This window comes from Chiloscyllium plagiosum, chromosome 4 (assembly GCF_004010195.1).
Source record: "Chiloscyllium plagiosum isolate BGI_BamShark_2017 chromosome 4, ASM401019v2, whole genome shotgun sequence".
NCBI lineage: Eukaryota > Metazoa > Chordata > Chondrichthyes > Orectolobiformes > Hemiscylliidae > Chiloscyllium > Chiloscyllium plagiosum.
Window position 1 is genome coordinate 114,580,335 of NC_057713.1, and position 11,686 is coordinate 114,592,020.

Consider the following 11,686-nt stretch of genomic DNA (forward strand, 5'->3'; position numbering starts at 1 on the left):
TACTGGTACTGCCATAGTGTTAAGGGTTTAGATGGAGAAGAATTTGTAAGTGCGTACAAGAAAATTTTCTGAGTTAGTATGTGGATGTCCCTACCAGAGAAGGTGCAAACCTTGACCTACTCTTATGAAATAAGGCAGGGCAAGTGACTGAGGTGTCAGTGGGGGAGCAGTTTGGGGCCAGCAACCACAATTCTCTTAGTTTTAAAATAGAGATGGAAAAGGAGAGACAGGATCTAAAAGTTAAAGTTCTAAATTGGAGGAAGGCCAATTTTGATGGTATTAGGCAGGAACTTTCAAAAGTTGATTGAGTGTGGATTTTTGCAGGTAAAGGCATGGCTGAAACATGGGAAGTCTTCAAAAATGAGATAACGAGAGTCTAGAGACCGTGTGTTCCTGTTAGGGTGAAAGGCAAGGCTGGTAGGTGTAGGAATGCTGGACACCTTGAAAACTGCAGGTTGGCTAATGTTTTTGGTCAGAGAAAGGAGGAAACATATATCAGCGATAGACAGCAGAGATCGAGTGAATTCTTAGAAGAGTATAAGGACAGTAGGAATATACATAAAAGGGAAATCTGGAGGGCAAAAAGAGGACATAAGGTAGCTTTAGCAAATAGGGTTAAGCAGAATCCAAAAGGGATTTTGTAAATACAGTAAGGACAAAAGGGCAACCAGGGAGAGAACAGAGCCCCTCAAAGATCAGCAAGGCAGCCTATTTGTGGAACTACAGGAGATGGGGGAGCTACTAAATGAATATTTTGCATTAATGTTTACGGTGGAAGAGGACATGGAAGATATAAAATGTGGTGAAATAGATGGTGACATCTTGAAAAATGTCCATATTACATAAGAGAAGGTGCTGGATGTCTTAAAACGCATTAAGGTGGATAAATCCCCAGGCCCTGATTAGTTGTACCCTCAGAACTCTGTAGGAAGCTAGAGAAATGATTGCTGGGCCTCTTGCTGAGATAGTTGTATCATCGATAGTCATGGGTGAGATCCTGGAAGACTTCAGGTTGGCTACCGTGGAGTCACAGTTTAAGAAAGGTGGTAAGGAAAAGCCAGGGAACTATAGATCAGTGAGCCTGATGTCAGTGGTGGGCAATTTGTTGGAGAGAACCCTGAGGGACAGGATTTACATGTATTTGGACAGGCAAGGACTGATTGGGGATAGTCAAAATGGCTTTATGCATGGGAAATTATGTCTTACAAACTTGATTGAGTTTTTTGAAGAAGTAACAAAATGTATTGATGAGGGCAGAGTGGTGGATGTGATCTATATGGACTTCAGTAAGGCATTCAACAAGGTTCTTCATAGTAGACCGGTTAGCAAGGTTAGATCACATGGAATACAAGGAGAACTAGCCTTTTGGATGCAGAACTGGCTCGAAGGTAGAAGACAGAGGGAAGAGTTGGAGGGTTGCCTTTCAGACTCGAGTCCTGAGACCAGTGGTGTGCCACAAAGATCAGTGCTGGGTCCACTGCTATTTGTCATTTATACAAATGATTTGGATGTGAACATAGGAAGTATAGTTAGTAAGTTTTTAAAATACATCAAAATTAGAGGTGCAGTGGACAGCGATGAGTACAGCAGGATCTTGATCAGATTGGCCAATTGGCTGAGAGTGGCAGATAGAGTTTAATTTAGATGAATGTGAGGTGCTGCATTTTGATAAGTCAAGTCAGGGCAGGACTTATACACTTAATGATAAGGTCCTGGGGAGTGTTGCTGAACAAAGACACCTTGGAGTGCAGGTTCATAGCTCCTTGAAAGTGGAGTTTCAAGTCGATAGGATAGTGAAGAAGGTATTTGGTATGCTTTCCTTTATTAGTCAGAGCATTGAGTATAGGTGTTGGGAGGTCATGTTGCAGCTGTACAGGACATTGGTTAGGCCACTTTTGGAATATTGTCTGCAATTCTGATCTCCTTCCTAACAGGAAAGACATTGTGAAACTTGAAAGGGTACAGAAAAGATTTACACATGTTGTTGGGGTTGGAGGGTTTGAATTATGGGGATAGGATGAATAGGCTGGAGATGCTTTCCCTGGAGTGTTGGAGGCTAAAGGGTAACCTTATAGAGGTTTATAAAATCATGAGTGGCATGAATAGGATAAATAGACAACGTCTTTTCCTTGGGTTGGCGAAGTCTAGAATTAGAGGGCATAGGTTAAAGGTGAGAGCAGAAAGATTTAAAAAGGGACCTAAGGGGCAACGTTTTCATGCAGAGAGTGGTGAGTGTATGAAATGAGCTGCCAGAGGAAGTGACGAAAGCTGGTACAATTACAACATTTAAAAGACATCTGGATTGGTATGTGAATAGGAAGGGTTTAGATGGATATGCTGGCAAATGAGACTAGATTTATTTAGGATATCTGGTCAGCATGGATGAATTAAACCGAAGGGTCTGTTTCCAAGCTGCACATCTCTATTGACTCTTAAAAAAAAATAGAAACTTGGAATCATTTGTCAGAATAAAAGAACGAATGAAGTTTTACAACCTCCCAGGAGAGGAATACTCCCATTAACAGAAGGAAGAGAGCTGATCATCCTCAACCTCAGAATACAATCAAAACCAGATGAGGAAGATTGGTCAAAGTACCATACAAAGAAACCCTTTGATGCTTGAGGTTTTTGGGGGAGATGTTTAGAATGTAAACACAATGTCGACAAAAACTTTGGGAGTGGGTGGTGGGGGAAGATATACATCATGAGATTAACATCAGAAGCAAACATAATGATGTCGTAATTGTCAGGATCACATGATTAAGTAGAGAAAACTGGAATCTCAGGAGTCAAAGTTAAAAAGCCAGGGTGAAGATAATGTGTCTGTAGGTCAGGCTGTAAATAAAGTGCTCCCAAAAGAAAGTTGCATCAAAACCAGCAACATTACTTTGGGAGATAAAACGGCATTGGACTCCAAACACATGATAAAGCCTATAATCATTCTGAACAAATTTCACAACTCTTTTCTGTCTTGTGAATTAAAAATTAAACTGAGATGTTTTGGAAAATATTTTTATATTTGTAAACCAAACAGAATTTTTGTCCATTAATTGTTTAGCAACAATGAAAGCAGAGATCAGTGCTTCAAACTATTTTGAAAAACAAATAAAATTTTGTTCAATTTTATAATAAGAGAATGTTTCTTTTTCACATTTTTCTATGTTACTCTGTTTTCAACTGAAATATAAATCAGCAAAATTAGCAAAGCACTTTTTTTAAAAAAAAAAAAGCCCTATTGCTTATTAAAGCTCATGGATGAATTTTCAGAGAAGGCAGGAGGGACACTCTGATAAAAACAATGACTGCAGATGCTGGAAACCAGATTCTGGATTAGTGGTGCTGGAAGAGCACAGCAGTTCAGGCAGCATCCAAGGAGCAGCGAAATCAACGTTTCGGGCAAAAGCCCTTCATCAGGAAGGACTTTTGCCCGAAACGTCGATTTCGAAGCTCCTTGGATGCTGCCTGAACTGCTGTGCTCTTCCAGCACCACTAATCCAGGAGGGACACTCTGATGGGTAAATATCAAACATCCAGATCCATATTTGATCCCTGTTTGACCGGGAGATCATTCAAAGCAGAAGCAGTTATTTCCCAATGGTTAACCAGTGCAATGATGGCAATGGTCAGGCAGCATAGAATACAGCTGAGACCTAAGCCCCAGTTTTCTCTGCCTGAGATATTCCAGGTGTCAGGAAGTTAAAATTAAGCCAATTTCCTCTGATCCCACTGCATTCCCACAGTATCCAAGTGCCAAAGAAAGATCAAGCAATGTGCCTTAATAATGTGACTTCTCTATTTTTCTAAGAACTATAAGTAATGAAGCTGTAGCTAGGGACCTTTGTACCTAAGATGGTGCCATAAGCAGCGACTTATACACTTTTGACTGCACTCATTTGAGTACTTGACAATAAAGCTAATTCTATTTATAATTCTAATCCTAATCTTTGAGCAGGCAAGTAAGAAACATATCATAGAGTCATACAGTCGTAGAGATGTACAGCACAGAAACAGACCCTTCGGTCCAACTCATCCATGCTGACCAGTTATCCTAACCTAATCTAGTCCCACTTGCCAGCACTTGGTCCATATCCCTCTCAACCCCTCCTATTCATATATCCATCCAGATGCCTTTTAAATGTTGTACTAGCCTCCACCACTTGCTCTGGCAGCTCATTTCATACATGCTCCACCCTTTACATGAAAAAGTTGCCCCTTAGGTCCCTTTTATATCTTTCCCCTTTCAGCGTAAACCTATGCCCTCTAGTTCTGGATTCCCCACCTCAAGGAAAAGACTTTGTCTATTTACCCTATCCAGGCCCCTCATGAATTTATAAACCTGTATAATGTCACCCCTCAGCCTAAAATGCTCCAGGGAGAAAAGAGGAGCTTTCTTCTTGGCAATTCAAATTTAAAAAAATATGATGCTGTCATCAGGATTTGATCTGCAATTTAAGATGAAGCCTGAACAGTGGGGCAGTGAGAAATAAAAACAAAAATTGCTGGAAAACCTCAGCAAGTCTGGGAGCATCTGTAGAGAGAAAGAAGAGTTAACATTTGTTACCCTTCCTCAGAACAGTGAACAGTGAGAGATTACTGAAGTAACTCTGCAGAGGCTGGTATCCTGTCACCAAGTTACCCTTTGTTCACACCTTGACTTTAATCCTGCCTCTTCAGAGTTAGCTCTCACAGTGCCGGAATCTCTGATAATCCCCTTTTTATCCGTCAGCCAGGGCTCCCTGATCAGAGCAGATTCACAGCCCCAATCAGGGAACTCATATTCTCTGAGATCCAGCTGACTGACCTAATTCCATTCAGTACACTTACCTGCTGGACAACTTCTGCTGAGAGCTGGACCATTGGCCAGAAGGCCCTCAGCAGATAACTGCACTGGTTGTAGCCTGGCTCTGCAGAAGGTTTTGTGCCTCCACTGTTTCTGACCCTCACCAAACTACCTTCACACCCAATTGTGGATAGATCTCCTTCCCACATTGTGGACAGAGCGCTTCCTTTCCCCAGCCCACATCCATTCAAACCACGACTGGGAACAATTCTCGCAGGCTCCAGCCTCCAAATTCCTGGTCCCACCCACCAAACAAAAAATTGATCTGGTCAGTTTTTGTGGGGCTCAGGGATATTAATAGAACCCATGCAGTGTGGAAAGAGACACACTGAGTCTTCAAGAACTTTCCGAAGAGCACCGCACCCAAACCCCAATTCCTCCCACTCTATCCCTGCAATCCCGCATTTCCCATGGTTAATTTCCTTAGCCTTCACATCTTCAGACTGTAGGAGGAGTCCAGAGCACCCAGCAGAAAACTACACAGACACGGGGAGAACATGCAAACTCCATACAGACAGTCAGCCGAGGGTAGAATTGAACTCGGGACCCTGGCATTCTGAGGCAGCAGAACCACTGAGCTACCCTACCACCCTCATGTATGTAAATGAGGCTCAATTGTTAATAATAGCTTCAGTTTTGGACCTTTAGGTGCACCATCGTGTTTGTGGCTCACACACATCATTTATGTTTCCATTTGAAACTCAGGCCTCTGCACCTCTGATTCCGGCATTGCGGATAGTTTACTAATCTGACAAACTAGCTTTTCAATCAGTCAAGCAAAGCTTAATCTATGATCCACAGTAAAACACAGATACATTGCTTAACTCTTATTCTATTTTCCCACAAAGGAAATTGAAAATCTAAAGGCTTGGATGATTACCAAAAATGTTACAAGTAAAAGGAAGATCAGCACTAACTGAGCAATTTGTTTAAACATAATTCTCAAAACAAATGACACAGCAGATGTGCACACTTTGTTGAATTTGTATTTTCAGTCTTGGGAGGAGTTGTGTTTCCAGAGGAATAGGAAAACTGGGACTATAATAGGTATAGATGGATATGCTATGCTGGCTGTCACAAGAGATGCTGCAGTTAGCACCTAGTTGAGTTATTTCTTTGGGCACATTTGTTGCCACCAACCGTTCTTGTATTACTAGTTTATGCGGATTACTAACGTGACATGGTGAAAGATTAACTAGTGATAAGTCTTTGGGAGAAGAGGTGTGTACTTATGTATCAATAATTAGTTTATTGCATGTCACTAAGATAGCAGGTTGCATTATCTTAATGACATCATCACTAGGTAAGAGACTTTAGGCTGAATCTTATACTTTCTTGGCTAAGTGCCAGTTGGGTCAGGTCTTTTGGATAGTTTTCTGCTGCAAGGCATAATGAGATTTCTTGTCATATCTTACCAAATGTGCCTAAACTACTTAGCAAGCCCCTGTGATATCCCTCTTGTCCAATTCTAGCCCCATCTTACTATGCACTAAATCTGGAACGACTCACCGATGCCTGGAATTGACCAGCATCCCCTTCAGCGGCGCCAACTTTAAAAAGCCATTATGTAGTTGATGAAACATGGTTCATCAGAAGCTACCTTGCAAGGTTCCTGATATTTGCCTTGGTTATGGCAGCCAAAGTTGATGGCCTGCTTTGTTGGAGTCCCTCCTGGATGGGTTAGTGCACAGGTGGTATTTCTTCTTGTCTCAAAACCTTAGGGAAGGCCATAGCACCGGACCATGCTATCTCTGTCTAAGGTTGTCATTGGGTAAATCAGTTTCAGCAGTCTTGAGGAATACCCAGCACTGAAAGAAGTTCAATTACCTTCGCTACTCCGCCAGTGAAATCGCCACTATTTTCTGTCTGGTATCTCACTCTCATTCTATCTCTGATACTGTACCCACCTCCTATCAAGATTCATGTTCTACCACTTTCACCATCCTCCCCAGTCACCCTCACCCACTCCATCCTACCACAGCACTAACCCTGCATCCACTTGTCCTGCCGACTCATTCATGTGGGACACATACCCAACTGCACCAAAATAACAGTGATGCTTTCCACTTACATCTCCCGTAACACCTCCCTTTCTTGCAATTTCAGAAAGAAAACAGCTCCCAGTATTGCCGCAAGAGTCAATGCCATTGGTGGATGACCTGACTTTCAGCTCTTCACCCCTTATCTGGACAGTTTCCTGACTCTGAATGCTTCAAGTGTCTGACTGACCATGTAAAACTCCAGGGACTGGTTTTGGAGGCTGCCCTTGACTTACTGTGGATGCTCTGAGCAGAGGCCATCTCCCTCGATTTGACTAAGAACTACCAGCAACAAAGATGAGCTCTGCGTCTGCATTGAACAGCTCAGTGCAACTGCAGCACTCAGGGCATGGCATCTTTGAGTGAGGGGTAAGTTGTAAGAAAACCAATGCAAAACACAATGCTGGATAGGCTGAGAGTGAGTGAGCACTATGATGGAAAGCTAAAAGCCCAGAGATGCACCTTGATCTAACTCATAACCTGGTTGCATGTCCTTGTGTGTGTAATGCTCTTGCTGCAGCATTATGCCAATGCAGCCCGAAGTGTCGCATTGAAGTATAGCAGAGGCATTCTGCAGGTGGACCAAAAATGTTTTATGTGCCTTCTTAGAGACTGGCCATATCAGATGCCAATGTCCATGGTCATGGCTGCATGTGGCCAGTCTGCATTGTATAGCCCTGAGATCTTGGCGCCTGGAGTCCAATGTGGAGCTCCTTTGAAGCAAACAGCAAGCTGAAGTCAGCAGGCACCCACTGCCACCTTCATGTCAGGAATTCTCAATATCTAGATTGTTCAGAGCACCTTTTTTTAAGATAACAAGCTGAATATTAATGCGATGAGTTGGTCCGAAAACAGGCATTTAATAAGCAATAATTTCCTTTAACTGGCAACTTGCCATGGCCTAGTGAGAAAATTGCTTCACCGTTTAGCAGATTTATAAAAGATGTAGTGCATTGCTCCCATTGACATTGAGATCGGCCTTGCTGGACTTCTCGCTCAACTCTGTAACAAATTTCTCAATAGGCCACATCATTCAGATGCACCCATTGTTATCTCTCGAGAGATAGTAGCTAAGTCTATGAACTTGACTATGGATTGTAGAACTAATGACCAATTAACAACAAACTGACAAGCTCCTCCAAGAGACAGTCATCGAGAAATTGTGGGTGGAGCTAGTTCAAATCTTGTGACCTAATGTTATTGAGCTAATTGTTTATAGCCACAAACAACTTGGTCACTGCCAGGTTTACTGTCCATTCTCACTCTTTGGCAAAATCATTTCTGCTTAGCATTGCCAAACAATTCCCTTGTTGAAAGATACGGCAGATGCTGAAAATCTGAAATATAAGTGGAAAGTACTGAAGTTGCTCAGCAGGTGACAGTATCTATGGAGATGAAACAATGGGCTCAGTGGGTGTTAGTCAGGTGGGGGTGTGCTGGGGTCAGGGGAGGAGGTTGTATTAAAGTTTCAAACATCTTTTACCTAATGTAATTCTACTTGTAGTTCTAACTTTAACCAACTATCCAATCCCAGCAGAGGGTTGCAATTTTGAATATAATATTAAAACTGAACTGAATTGTCATATAGGTTTTTGAATTTAACTATCTTTCAAGACCATTGAGGAACCTAGCAGCTTCATGATGACAAATAATTGAAGGATTCAGAAATTACATTCCTTTAGATGGATCGCGTCGATTCAGATATTTGATTAACAAGTCTCTACAATTGGACTTTCTAATGACATTCATCCCTCAGCCTTTGTTCACTTGCTGGAGCAGCACCCCTCACCGCTCCCTCCCTCCCCCCCACCCTTACTTCCACCGATTCCTTCAAATCACCATGAAGTCTTTAGCCTATCCCTTCCACCCCCATTTTCAGATCCCCAAAGTCCCTAATTTTCTGAAACATCCAGAGCTACATTTCCCATCCCTCATTATCACAAGGCCCTTATCTACTCCACCAAGGTTGTCTGCTTCTCTGACTGATCCCTCTTCCTGTCCCCACGATTGACACTCTTTTCCTCCCACTCAAAATCAACTTCCTCCTATCTCCCAGGATGGCTTCATGGGGCAAGGTGAACTGAGTAGTGATGTGACTCACATGAGGTGGAATTAGAAACTTGATGGCCTGAGGGGAATAATGCATTGTGGGTTCCTCACAGCTATCCAACTCGTCCACTCCCTGCCTGTCAGGTAAATAAAAACCCTGCCCAATGTTCCCTTTCATTACAACCCCTTGCTTGATAAAAGAGCATTGATCTGAACTGTTAACTCTGGTTCTCTCTCTGCAGATACTTCAAGAATAGGTGAGTACTTTCTGCTTTCATTCAGAAGCTGTATCAATGATATAATGACCGTGATTCTGTGCTATTCATAAGGAACAAATTTGACAAGAAATGTGGAGCTTTGCTTGGCCCACAACATGGGAGATACAATGTATAAGGCATTTTGGAGGAAGGTGAGAGAATTCTTTATCTCGAAGGAGGTTATAGCATGTGTTTGATCTAATGAAGGCAAAAACAACAATAATTTTAAAAATAATAATCAATAAAAAACATATTGATTTGAAACAATAATTGCCCCGGAGTTCTGGAAGGAATAATTTGAAGTTCAGCCATTCGTAAGACCCTAGAAACTTGGTGTTAGTTTATCTTTAAGAGCATTTTCTACTTGGCTGACAAAAAATGTTGACAGATAGAATGTAGTATAACAGGGAAATGTAGGGTGGAATATTAGAGAATGATTTTAGTAAGATGATGGAATCAATGACAAAATGAAACATGTTATTTGTATATTAATTGAGTGTTAATTGTGTTACAATTGTTGGCATTAACTTGGAATTTATTTGTGCCCCTGTACACATGAGCTTTTGGAACCTAAAGCCATTGGGCTTGGAGATCTACATTTGTAATGTTATGTTTCTATAAATAAAAGCTATGAGGCATGCAAAGATTAAACTCCATTTATGATCTTGGACCACCTTGCCCTCTGAATGGAATAATGCTGCCAGAAATCCTGAGGAGGTTTCATCATTTTTAATTGCTGACCTTAATTTTACTATTTGAAATTGGTCTCCTTCCCAGTGCTGAGGAAGTTGGTTTGGAAGCTAAACCTGCTGCTGGTAAGCCAATGGAAGGATATCATGCGGTGACTATTAAGGAGGATTCCCAAACAGAGCCTGGTGAAGAAGGAGAGGGAGAGTCCTCCCAATAAATGAAAAATCAAACTTAATTTGGGCTTATCTGGCCACTCTGGTGTGTCCAGTTGGGTTTATCTGAGGGGTTTGACACCGATGGCTTAGTCTCTCCCAAATTAAACCATAATTTAGCATTGTTAATATATTCTAGCTACACATTTTGATTTCAATTGAACCTTTGCATGCTGGCCTGTTGTAAAAGCCACATGAGATTCATGATGACTTTATTGACAAGGAGCATTTAATTAAGTGCAGGGGTGATTGGGGAGGATAACTTGCAGAACATTTAATCGCATGATGGGTTACTTACACGCTCCCAGAGATAGGGGCCTGTTGAAGAGGCACTTAATTTATGGATCTTCCTTAAAAGCAGCTTTGCAGGGGTCTTTCCAGATCATTATCTAGCAGACAGACCCCATCATCTCCATTAAATACTGTCCAACATACAGAGTGGGAATGACACAGCTTAGTCCAGGAAACAGAATCAGTCAATTATAAGGTTTCTCACCCATTCATACATAGTTACAATTGCTGCTATATGTCTACACATCATCCTTCTTCTACTCAGACTGTTACTTTCTACTGAATCTCACATCTCTCCAATATTGCTGTGTTTTCTCTGTAAATGATCAGTGATCCATAATTTTCCATGGATTGAATGCGTGATAGCAAATTAATCTGTGAAATGTGGACTGAGTCAAAGCAGCGACTGCAGTCAGACCACTGGCATTATCTGGTTGCTACATTTAAAGTGTCTTCTACGGCCATATAGCATTACAATATCGTAAAAACCATCTACTGATTAAACTTTTGCACTTCCTTGATCTTACAAGCATTGTTATATTAAAACAAGGCTCTGGGATGTCTACAGTATAACAGCCATAGCTTCCTCATCAGAAATGTCTTTCACAAGAAATGGCTTTCACAGTTGATTGAACACGTTAGTCTGTAACTTCAGCACTTAATCAGTCCAGGGGACATTTATTGCCTCATACAATTATAATGAATGTGTATTAATGCTTAAGCATATGCCCATTCAACCATTGTTGAATCAAAAATGTAATAGTTTATTCATCACATAATCGTCTCCACCTAATAGTTCTTGCATAGCCTTAACTTTATTTTATTAAGCTTTGGATATATAGTGCTAATGTGAATAAACTTTATAACAAAATATATTAAACTGTTGCCACATAATATTAATGTCATGAACAGCTTAGTAAACTGAACAGCATTCATGATAAAAAAAAACTGAAACCGTCAGCATTGGAAAACATTGTGTTGGGGGTGGATACAGGTTAATGTTACAATGACTGAACGGCGAGGCTCAAAACAACCTAATATTAGGACTTGGACCTCATTCCAACAGAACCAACCGACACAGCATAAATCAAGACGTGGATGTCTCTAATGTTGTAAATTCCTGCATCTTGCTTTTTTATATCAGGCAGAGTAAAGGCTTGAACTTACTGAGTTGAACCTGAGGGTGCTCGCTCATTAGAGAAGGTGATTGTGATTGTTGAGCAGGAGGATTCTTCATAGTAATCCCAGCCTCTGTGGGAATTGAACTGTTAGTGCGGATGAAATGATATCAGTCCAAGCCCAGAGTGC